We start from the raw sequence: 13,448 nt of genomic DNA on the forward strand, positions 1-13,448 counted from the left end.
TTGGCGGTGGTGGTCGGCGGTGGTGGTTGGCGGCGGTGATGCAATGGTAGTTGGCGGCAGTGGTGGCGGCGGCGGCGGTGGACGACAACGACCGCGGTGGTGGGTGACGACGGTGGTGGTTGACAACGGTGGTGGTCGGCGGTGGCGCTGTTGTTGGTGGTGGTGATAGTATATTTAAAAGTGGGGTTGATTTTTGTTTTTGTTGGGGTGATTTAAATACTAGAAGGGTAGTTTAGACAGTTTATGATATTTGGGGTTTTTGTATCACTAGGGGTTATAACCCGCGAACCGTTAATTAATTTAGATTACTTAAAACCCTTCACTTAAATTTAAAATATAAATCTGAACTAACCAAAATCCAAAATCATTTTCATTCCTAACCTAATTTAATCATTAATCAAATCATTTTGATTTTAATTATCGTCGGTGATTAATTGTTGAGTCATAAATATTTGATCACTGAATAAAACCACAAGTATAAATGAGTTGTGTGAAGTGTTTTGCAAAGACGTTTAACTTCAGATTCGCATATTGGAACCTAGATCTTTGTTCTTCGTTTTTTTTTATGCCTCATAAGAACAGTTCAGCTGATAATTAATCATGAAAATGATAGTCGATCGAACTTCACTTTATTAAAAAACACACTTAGTTCGGTTGTTCAATTTTTTATTCGAATCATCCGAACCGATATTCGTCAGTTACAAAGTGAAGTTCGGCTGATAACTTGTCACCCGAACATAAATTCGTCAGTTACAGAGTGAGGTTCGGCTTATAACTTGTCAGCCGAACCTATGTTTTTTGAAAATATACCTAGGATCGGCTGACAAGTTATCAGCCGAACCTCTGGGTGTTCTTCATATACGAAAAACACCCTAGGTTCGGCTGATAACTTGTCAGCCGAACCTATGTATATTTTCAAAAAACATAGGTTCGGCTGACAAGTTATCAGCCGAACCATTCACATGGTTAGTAGATCTAGGTTGTAATAATTCATTTTTATTTTAAGAATTCAACCTAAATAATGGAGATCAAACATCGTTTACAAGTATACTTGTGAATCTGATTTGAATCACACATTTTAGTCACTTCTGATCACTGAAATCTCAAAACCCAAGTTTTGTTTCTCACTTCTTCTTATTCCTCTCAAAAACCTCCAACTCTCGCACATAAATCAGATTTCTCCACTAATTTACCATTAATAATTTAATTATAATGAATCCTTAATATTCCTAATTAATCATTATCATTAAATCTAATCAAATTAGGATAGTAATACCATTATCAAAAATGGGTAGATAAGAATTGATGAGTTTTTTTACCTAGTGACCTTATTTTGGCATCATTAGGTATATGCCTCAAAATAGGTTTTGTTTGATAAGAAGGTTTTTATTTAGGTTGAGGCTGGCAAGTCTTATTTTACGAGCAACTTGGTTTTTACAGAACCTCCTAGCTGATTTGAGGTTTTATATTAACATGACTAATGATGCCTACGGATTGCAAAGTGCATCAAATTTGGACCCTTCCAATTAAAGTTTCCCAGAGTGTTGTTGTTGGCAGCTAAGTTCGCAAAATTTACCATAATAGAGTTCTAGTTTTGTTGGACCTTGACTAGATTACCTAGCACAAAAGTAATTTCTTTAAAATTTCCCAGGTTGAATCTGTCTTGCACTTCGTTTTGGCAAACCTCCATTGTTTCTTCCAGGGTTGCCTCATCCTCGTCATGAAAATCTATGTTGGATTTCTGTAATTCTTTAGCCCACTGAATGCTAGATCAGCTCCCTTCTTGCTCAGTTTCTACTACCACCATAGTCTGTGAAGCTCCTCACTCCCACACAGTTTGATACGAAAGAAATAACATTATTTCCATGTTTGAAACAGAGTCCATTGAGCTTACGTTAATAGTTACCCAACTTTCTCCTTGTGATGTTTGTAATCCCTTTTCAACTGTCTTGATTATTCTTTTGTTAGTGGAGATTAGAATATGACTTTGATTATCCATGATTCCGTCAAAAGAACAAAGGTGTTGTCTGATGTTATTGGCATTAATCTCAGCCGATGAGGAGATTTTCCTGAATATTAAGTCACACCTAGCTTTCCTTATGAACCAACAAGTAGTGGATTTGACGGGGACCCATCTCGTGAAAGGGTTCATTTAGAGAAAATATGTGTTGAGCCATTCCAGAAAAGAGATAGACCCTCCAAATACTTGACGACCCTGAAAAAGCGGGGGTCTAGCAACCACACCCAATGTTTCGTTCGGCAATCTGTATGGACTAACTTCAATATAATTCAAAGAGAATCAACTAGACTGTCAGACTCAATCAAGGAAAAACATCCAAGAGTTACATCTCAATTTCTCAATACAATTTGCAATCGAACAGATAGAAATCTGTGAGACTGATTGATATGATAAATAATTTGAACGCTATCAAAAACCAATGTTCAAGTGTCAATTAATTTCAATCAATAACCAAAGGTCGGATTTACCAATTGATTGAACTACGCACAACCTGTGATATTTCAATTATAAACAAATATAATGCGGAAAAGAAATAACACATACGCCAAAAGTTTTGTTAACGAGGAAACCGTAAATGCATAAAAACCCCGGGACCTAGTCCATATTTGATCACCACACTGTATTAAGCCGCTACAGACACTAGCCTACTGCAAGTTAACTCCAGACTGGAATGTAGTTGAGCACTAACCAAGTTTCACACCGATTAAGTTACAGTCGCATTCCTTACGCCTCTGAATCCCAGCAGGACACTATGCACATGATTCCCTTAGATGATCTAACCCACGGCTAAGAGTTGCTACGACCCAAAGTCGAGGACTTGATAAACAAAGTTGTCTCCCACAGAAAAGTTTATTCTGATAGAAAAATCTGTCTCCCACAGAAATACCTACGAAGTTTTTGTTCCGTCTTTTGATAAATTAAGGTGAACAAGAACCAATTGATAATCCGGTCTTACATTCCCGAAGAACAGCCTATAAATATCAATCACCTCACAATAACTTAATTATATGGTAGTAGGATAAGTTATATTCTGGAATCACAAAGAATGAGACGAAGAGCTTTGTGATTATTTTTTATATCTTACCTATCGGAGATAAATCTCGAGTCAATCTTAGAGAAGATAGTACTCAATACTATAGTACAAGTAAGATTAGAACACACAACTACAGAGAAAATAGTTGGGTCTGGCTTCAGAATCCCAATGAAGTCTTTAAGTTGTTAACCTATAATGGTTTTAGGAAAAACCTAGTATTAGAGCACTGCTCGGTAGAACTCGCAAGTGTTGCTATCTCAAGCTTGTTTGTCAATTTTAGTTTCTAAAACTATAAGTATTGATTTCTAGTCTACTTATATCTATGTCTCAGATTAGGATAGAATGTATAGTTGAGATTTAGACTTCACGACGTTCATCGATTGAAGATGAAGAACTACTCAAGGGAACTTGTGGAACTTCATCAACAAAAGGTATGTGGAGACTTGAACTCATCTATCAATCAGAAGTATATTTTATTCTATCTATTATTGAGACAAAAGTCATATAGCTATATAGACTTTACATTATACACATTTGATATTTCGATCTGAGTTTAACTCGCTTATATCTTTCTCAAAATATGAGTTGATAAGATTTTTGCTTTAACCACGTTCACCATTATTCTTGACGAAAATCAAAATATGATCATGTGAAAATTACCTGGTAACATCTTACATGATTTGTGTGAGACAGTCATTTGATGTAGGCTCGGAATGTTTCAGATTGATCATTCAATCACTTGAAAATTGCTTATAAGCTAATAGTTTGTGACTTTGTGTGAGACAGCTATTGTCGTATTCTAAGAATGGTTCAATGATTGAAAGGGGAGTTAAGAGCTAAAACCTATGTCTGGATACATTAAGGTTTGTGTACTTAGTGTACGAACTATTTTGACAGAATTCGGGACCAGAAGTTTGCATACCCGTTCGCAAACTTATTCAATTGTTTAAGTCAGGTACTTAAGTTTGCATACCCGTTCGCAAACTGATTTAACTGTTGAATTCCTGGAACCAAGTTTGCGTACCCATTCGCAAATGGTTTCAACTGAATTATGTCCGGAGATAAAGTTTGCGTACCCGTTTGCAAACCGTCGGCTTGTGACCAATGTCCGAAACTTAACTTCATGAAACCTTTTGCAAACTTAAGTGGTTCAAGTTCTTAAATCGTTTAAGTATGATTTCATACTCATGAACAAATACGTTTATAAAATAAGGAATGCAATCTTTGCAAACCGTGGCTAAAATGTTCATGAAATGATCCCTTTTTGAATCAATCTGATTTTGCTTCAATTGTGTCTTGTATACTTCAATGAGAATATAAAAAATTGAACAACTTTATGAGTAACACAATTATATTCAGTTGATCGATTATCAATTGATCTAGAAGTTTTAAGATGAACTAGGTTAAGAGGAAATTGTTCATATGGAAAACTTCAGTTAACTGTTATAGACCCAACTCAATATACACGTTTAGGTACGGTTACCCATATCTAAATGAAGGTATATTTCATTTGTGTGTAACAAGCTAAAGGCCATCTAACGGTGGAAATATATTAGCTTGAATCTTAAATCAGGTTTCATATAACGGTGAATATTGAATGCTTTGTTACCAAGGTAACATTGATTTCAAACCCTGATTTGAAGAATATATAAGGGAGAACTCTAGCAACCGGGAAACCTAATCCCCACACTTGCTGTTGATACTTGCGACTAGAGTCAATTCTCCTTTAACCCTAGGTTTTTCATAAAACCATTATATGTTAACGGTTTAAAGACTTCATTGGGATTCTAAATCCAAACCCAACTATTTCTATGTAGTTGCGTGTTCTGTTCTTACTTTGTTCTATCATATTGAGTACTATCTTCTCTAAGAAATGCTCGAGATTTATCTCCGATAGGTAAGATATTAAAAGTAATCACAAAGCTCTCCGTCTCATTCTTTGTGATTCCACAATAACTTGTTTAACTACCATATAGTTAAGTTATTGTGACGTGATTGATATTTCTAGGCTGTTCTTCGGGAATATAAGACTGGATTATAAATTGGTTCTTGTTCACCTTGTTTTATCAAAAGACGGAAAAAAAACTTCGTAGGTACTTCTGTGGGAGACAGATTTATCTATTCTAATAGACTTTTTTGTGTGAGACAAATTTGTTTATCAAGTCTTCGATTTTGGGTCGTAGAAACTCTTAGTTGTTGGTGAGATCACCTAAGGGAATCAAGTGTGTAGAGTCCTGCTGGGATTCAGAGGCGTAAGGAACGCGAATGTACCTTAATCAGTGTGAGATTGGTTAGGGCTCAACTACATTCCAATCCGAAGTTAACTTGTAGTAGTCTAGAGTCAATAGCGGCTTAATACAGTGTGGTGTTCAAATCTGGACTAGGTCCCGAGGTTTTTCTGCATTCGTGGTTTCCTCGTTAACAAAACTTCTGGTCTCTGTGTTATTTCTTTTCCACATTATATTTTCTATATAATTTAAATATCACCGGTTGTGCGTAGTTCAATCAATTGGTAAATCCAACCTTTGATAACATCCAAGTTATTTCTCTTATTGATCTGGCTCACAGATTCCTATATGTGTGATTGCAGATTTATTTGAGAAATTGAGATATAACTCTTAGATATATTTTCCTTGATTGAGTCTGACTGTCTAGTTGATTGTCTTGGAATCATATTGGAGTTAGTCCATACAGATTTTCTAAACGAAATATTGGGTGTGGTTGTTAGACCCCCGCTTTTTCACCTAGGTTAAAGGAGAATCGACTCTTGTACGCAACTAGTATCTCACAAGAGGTGTGGTGATTAGGTTTCCCGGTTGCTAGAGTTCTCTCTATATAGTCTTCAAATCAGGGTTTGATAGCTTTGAAACAAAGCAATCAATATTCACCGTTAGATGGAATCCTGATTTAAGATTCAAGCTAAGTTTGCTTAAAATCAAAGCGATATATCTCCACCGTTAGATGGTCTTATCTTTTAACACACAAATTAAATATACCTTGATTTAGATATGGGTAACCGTACCTAAACGTGTATATTGAGTTGGCTCAACAATAGTTAACCGAAGTTAGCCATATGAACACTTTTCCAATTAACCACATTCATCTAACACTTCTAGATAAAATGATAATCAAATGAATCTAATTGTGTTACTCATAAAGTTGTTCAATTGTTTATATTATCATAGAAGTATACAAGACACAATTGAAACAAAATCGGATTGATTCAAGAGAATCAATTCATGAACATTAAGCCACGGTTTACAAAGATTGCATTCCTTAATTTATATATGTATTTTTTCATGAGTATGAAATCATACTTAACCGATTACAAAATTTAAACCAACTTAGTTTGTAAACGGGTACGCAAACTTAAGTTCCAGACATTGGTCTTGTCTGACAGTTTGCAAACGGATATTCATACTGTCGTCCCGGACCTAACTTAGGTAAAACCGTTCGCCTACTTGGTTCCCGGATTTCAACAGTTAAAACCGTTCGTATATTAGTATGCAAACTTGGTTCCCGGACCTGAATCATACTACAACAGTTTGCATACCGGTATGCATACTGTGCTATATCCAGACAATGGTTAATTGTTCTAAACTCCCATTTCAATCGTTGAAACATCCTTAGAAGACGACAATAGCTGTCTCACACAAACTATTATCTTATAAGTAATTTTCAAATGATCGAACGATCAATACGAAACATTCCGAGTCGACATCAAATGACTGTCTCACACAAATCATGTAATTAAGATGTTTCAAGGCAATTTTCACATGATCATATTTTGACTCATTATTTAGTTTCCAATAAATAAAATATTTTCCACTAAACTCGTCAAGAATAATGATGGATGTAGCTAAAACAAAAATCTTCCAACACATATTTCGAGAAAGATATAAGCGAGTTAAACTCAGCTCGAAATATCAAAGGTGAATAATGTGAAAGTCTATATAGCTACACGACTTAGTCTCAATAGGAGATAGAATAAAATAGAGTTCTGAGTGATAGATAAGATTTAGTTTCCACATACCTTTTGTTGATTAAGTTCCTCCAAGCTCTCCTCAGTAGATCTTCGACTTCAATCGATGAACGTCGTGAAGTCTAAAGCTCAAATACACATTTTATCCCACTCCGAGACATAGCTACGAGTAGACTAGAAATCAAGACTTATAGTTTGGATTACCTAAACTTGACAAACAAGCTTGGGATATAAACGCTTGCGAGTTCGACCGAGCAGTGCTCTAAAAATCTCCCCTTTGTCAATTTTAGTGGCAAAACTACCAATACATATGGATTAAAAAATAAATAAACTTTGTAGATTCTCATCCAACATGCTTGATTTTCTTGGTTCTTCAACATTCCTTGAATTCTTCGTCAGTCCAAGTACTCCAGTGATTCTGAACGTGTTCAAATCAGCATCTTTGTTGTTGAAGATCCGTAGCCATAACAATAAGAAAATAAATGTTCTCAAGTATTGGTATAAAGTGTCATAGTATTATTACACAACATCAAAGTTCAGTTGTATCACAACGTTGACAATAATACTATGGTGATATGTATCAATCCCCTTAGTCAATACTTCATCTCACAATGAAAACCAATCCCCTTTATATAATGATCCGTAAACCATATGTATATATTGTGAACTACAAAATAATTCTCCCCCGTTTTGTCAATATAAATTCGCAAAGGTAAGAAAACTAACGGGATCATGATGAAATTCTCATAGAGACACTTCATGACTAAAAGAAAACATATCAACTTGGTTTCAATGATTTCACATAGTAGAAACTTAGTGTATTCATCAAGGAGTTTATAAAGATACAAGAAAACTCCTACAATATTCCACAGCCGCACTCCCCACAAAAATTTGGCAATTAAGAAAAAGTTCAATTAATAATTCTCTCCCATAAAATGTCATTCCCGAAAGAACAACAAGAGCGAACTTACTTTTACGAGAAATGAAGGATTTCTTTGGACATTAAAAAATCACATGATACATGAATTTAAGTCCAGAAAACTCAAATAAAATAATCACAAGAGAACCTTAATGATTAATTTAATTGAAAATGCTCAACATAAGAAAACTTACGGAGCCATACAGTACATTCACATAGAAGTGGATCAGGGAAATATCAACACTGTGGAATATTCAAAAGTTCATTTTATCTTTTATCAATATTTTCATAAAGACATGATAGACTTAACTTTTGACATATATGAGATAATCATAGTTCACGGATATAAACACACATATCCCATAAAATATTTGCAACATATAAAACCATAAAGATTAATACTGCAAAATCATCTTCCAAATAACTTAGAATTTGAATAAATAAATCTAAAACATTGCAAGATGAAAATCGTTGGCAATAGTTATGTGTAATCACAATATTTGTTATTCCAAAACCTAGTTATCCTTCTTAAAGCACAAGAATAAATTCTCATAAGAAGTTTCATAGACAAAATAAAAAGATCAGACTTCTTTGATAATATCATAACTTTCCATGAATCCATCATAAAAGGTATTATCGATATCCTTGATCCTTTTGACCGTAAAAACTCCATGTTCATGAGTTAGGACATTCACCTTTCGATCAACGATGCGAGCAAGTTTCCTGGCTTTGATGCAATTAGAGATGAGTTTCTTCTGGTTCCGTATCAAGACCTTTTGATTTGCAAGGATTTTGATATGACCATCAATAAGCTGATTTATTTGGAGTTTAAGGTTTGCAAATTCGACCTTTGAGTCATTCTGAAAAAGAATTAAATCCTTGACAGATTCACCAATACAGGAGTTGTACTCTTTCCTTGCAATCATCTTTTTCAAGACAATTTCTTGAACCGAACTGCATCCTTTAATGTCTTCTTCCAAATCAAGATTCACGATTTCCTGAGATCTTGAAGAGTTCTCCATAATTTTTATTATTATACAGGATGAAATGAACTCTATATATATGTTCGAGAACAAGAGAAGTAACCCTTGTTAAGTAAAACCCTAAGCACTCAAGAAGAAGACACGTACAATCGTGGACCAGATACATAAAGTTAATGGATCCTAAAAGATCCAAAATAAGGAGGTACACTTTGTTTTAAAATATCTTATATATTTTCATGGCTCAATAATTTAGAAGATTCTTTAACTTAGAGCACACAGACAAAGATACATTAGTTACTAGGAGTCAAGACATGACTCAACTTGTAAATGGAGAAAACTATATTAACATAAACTATTCGATCAGACGATACATACAACAAACTTGAGCATCCTTCAAATATCATCCTTATAACTCTCAAGTTAGATACAAGGATGAAATTACCTACTTAGGTAGTAGAGTGAGAAGTAATCCCACTATGAATATTGAGGGAAGAGTTGTAAATATCTTCTGAGCGTTTGTGCGGTGTATTCCTTACCTTCCTTCGGTTATATCTTATTCCAGGAGAATTAGACATAAAACTTTGTGAATATCCAACATAAGGATTTTTATGTGGATTAAGTCTAGGACCTTTAGAGATTGGTTCCAGAGGATCAGAATTGTGAGACTTGAATCTCCTAGACTTAGGTCTACCAGGCTTATTCTCATAAACACTGGGAATGTGTATATTTGTAGCAAAGGGATTTGCACATACATGAGTGACACGATTCCTGTAGATATTTCTAGAAGAGTGACCATGGAAACCTATTTTATGAGAATTATGGTTTTCTACGGGAATGAAATACATTGTAGATGTCGTTAGACAATTTACTCTGTTGACAATAAAAAGAAGTATATTTTGAAGATCAAAAATATGTTTCTTTTTAGCAAAACAGTCTAATGCAAGATGATTTCTTTTCCCACAGGATGAACAGGTTCGTGGACAAGAAACATCGGAAGGATCCTTTTTTAGTCTCATAGTCTATTCGGAAATTTGCAAGTCACCCAAAAGTTTCTTAGCAAACAATCCCTTAGGAGTACTTTTCTCCATGCCAGGTAATACCACGTGAGTATTAGAAACAGGTATAGATGAAGACTTACTCACTAAAGCAGAGTTTTCCCTTTTCAAGGAATCATACTGTTCCTGGTCTAGTAAAAGAGATACAACAAGTTTCTCTTTTTCAACACAAAAAATTGTTCAATTATGATAAATGAGTTTTGATCAAACGTTCTTATCTAATTGAGTCTTCTTTAACAGTATCTTCAAGCATACTAATATTTTCACGCTGTAGAGTAGTTTCTGGAACAAAATTTTCGATATTGTTAAAAAAGGACTCAATAATTCTATAGAGTTTCACGTTCTCTATCAAGAGACTTCTCAAGTTCATCAGTAAGCAAAGCAATTTTTTTTTGAAGAGAACTAGCTTTAGATACTTGAACATCAAAAATCTCGACAGCCTTTTCTAAGGTTCTGGTGAGCTTCATCTCAGATTCTGACATAGTGTCACTTTAGAGGGAATTAATGTTATCATAATATGATAATACAATCTTTCTACGTCGGGATTCAGAATAATCTACTAAGGAGTTATCCTTTGAGGTAAGCCCAAGACATTTGGCATAATCACAATCTTTTGAAGACATTTGTATGTCCGTTAGTTTGAGATAAACTTCTGTCCATAGAATCAGATTGCTACAAATTATGAGGTCTTTAAAGTGTTTGCCTGCTCTAATACCAATTTAAAAAGTGGAGGGTCTAAAAACCACACCGAATATTTCGTTCGATAATTTCTATGGACTAACTCCAATATAATTCCAAGAGAATTAACTAGACAGTCCAATTCAATCAAGGAAAAAACACCCAAGAGTTATATCTCAATTTCTCAATACAATCTGCAATCGAACATATAAAAATCTATGAGCCTGTTTGATATAAGAAATTACTTGAACGGTATAAAAAAACAATGTTCAAGTGTCAATCAATTTCAATCAATAACCAAAGGTCGAATTTACCAATTGATTGAGCTACGCACAACCTGTGATATTGCAATTATATAAACAAATATAATGCGGAAAAGAAATAACATTGACACCAGAAGTTTTGTTAACGAGGAAACCGCAAATGCATATAAAACCCCGGGACCTAGTCCAGTTTTTACCACCACTCTGTATTAAGCCGCTACAGACACTAGCCTACTATAAGTTAACTTCAGAATTGAATGTAATTGAGACCTAACCAAGTCTCACACCGATTAAGGTACATTCACGTTCCTTACGCCTCTGAATCCCAGCAGGACTCTACGCACTTGTTTCCCTTAGATAATCTCACCCACAACTAAGAGTTGCTACGACCCAAAACCGAAGACTTGATAAACAAATCTTTCTCCCACAGAAAATTCTATTATGATAGATAAATTTGTCCTCACAGAAATACCTACGAAGTTTTTGTTCCGTATTTTGATAAACAAGGTGAAAATGAACCAATTAATAATCCGGTCTTATATTCCCGAAGAACAGCCTAGAAATATCAATCACCTCACAATAAATTAACTATATGGTAGTAGAACAAGTTATTGTGGAATCACAAAAATGAGACGAAGAGCTTTGTGATTAGTTTTTATATCTTACCTTTCGGAGATAAATCTCGAGCCAATCTTATAGAAGATAATACTCAGTACGATAGAACAAGTAAGATCAGAACATGCAACTACAAAAAAAATAGTTGGGTCTGGATTCAGAATCCCAATGAAGTCTTTAAGTCGTTAACCTATAATGGTTTTTGGAAAAACCTATGTTAAAGGAGAATCAACTCTAGTAAGTAACAAGTATGACACAGGAGGTGTGGTGATTAGGTTTCCTAGTTGCTAGAGTTCTCCCTTATATAGTCTTCAAATCATGGTTTGATAGCTTTGAAACAAAGCAATAAATATTCACCGTTAGATGAAATCCTGATTTAAGATTCAAGCTAAGTTTGCTTAAAACCAAAGCAATATCTCTCCATTGTTAGATGGTCTTGTCTTGTTTGACACAAATGAAATGTACCTTGATTTAGATATGGGTAACCGTACCTAAACGTGTTTATTAAGTTGGCTCAACAATAGTTAACCGAAGTTAGTCATATGAACACTTTTCTATTAACCACATTCATATAACACTTCTAGATAAAATGATAATCAAATGAATCTAATTGTGTTACTCATAGAGTTGTTCAATTGTTTATATTCTCGTAGAAGTATACAAGACACGATTGAAACAAAATCAATCAAGAGAATCAATTCATGAACATTAAGCCACGGTTTTCAAATATTGCATTCCTTAATTTATATATATATATATTTGTTCATGAGTATGAAAACGGGTACGCAAACTTAATTTCCGGACGTTGGTCTTGTCCGACAATTCGTAATAGGGTATGCATATTATAGTCCCGGATCTAACTCATGTAAAACCGTTCACATACTGGTATCTATACTTGGTTCCCGGAATTTAACAGTTTAAACCGTTCGCATACTGGTAAACTTGGTTCCCGGACATGAATCATACTACAACAGTTTTCACACTGGCATGCATACTGTGTTATATCCAGACAATAGTTAATTGTTCTAAACTCCCATTTAAATCATTAAAACATCCTTAGAAGATGACAATAACTATCTCACACAAACTATTAGCTTATAAGTAATTTTCAAGTGATCTAATGATCAATACGAAATATTCTGAGTCGACATAAAATGACTGGCTCACACAAATCATGTATGATGTTTCAAGGAAATTTTCACATGATCATCTTTTGACTCATTATTTAGTTTCCAACAAATAAATTGTTTCCAACTAAACTCGCCAAGAATAATGATGAATGTAGATAAAGAAAAAATCTTCCAACACATATTTCGAGAAATATATAAGCAAATTAAACTCAGCTCGAAATATCAAATATGTATAATGTGAAAGTCTATATAGCTATACGACTTAGTCTCAATAGGAGATAGAATATAATAGACTTCTGAGTGATAGATAAGTTTTAGTCTCCACATACCTTTTGTTGATGAAGTTCCTCCAAGCTCTCCTCAGTATATCTTCGTCTTCAATCGATGAACGCCGTGAAGTCTAAATCTCAACTACACATTCTACCCTAGTCTGAGACATAGTTATAAGTAGAATAGAAATCAAGACTTATAGTTTTGATCACCTAAACAAACAAGCTTGAGATAGCAACGCTTACGAGTACGACCGATCAGTGCTTTAACAGGCCCCTAATAAATAACTGAGACCAAACAAAGGACATCAGGTTATGAGATTTGTCTTCTTCAGCACTTTTGCACAAATTGCAGATAAGATAGTTAAGGATACTTGCAGTCTTAGCATTCCCGGGGAGTATACCATGAACGCATTTCCATATGAGCATTTGGATGGAGCGGAAGTATCAAGTTTCCAGATATCTTTCCGGATAGCATTAGGGGTATCATCTTTGTACTTG

This window comes from Papaver somniferum, chromosome 8 (assembly GCF_003573695.1).
Source record: "Papaver somniferum cultivar HN1 chromosome 8, ASM357369v1, whole genome shotgun sequence".
NCBI lineage: Eukaryota > Viridiplantae > Streptophyta > Magnoliopsida > Ranunculales > Papaveraceae > Papaver > Papaver somniferum.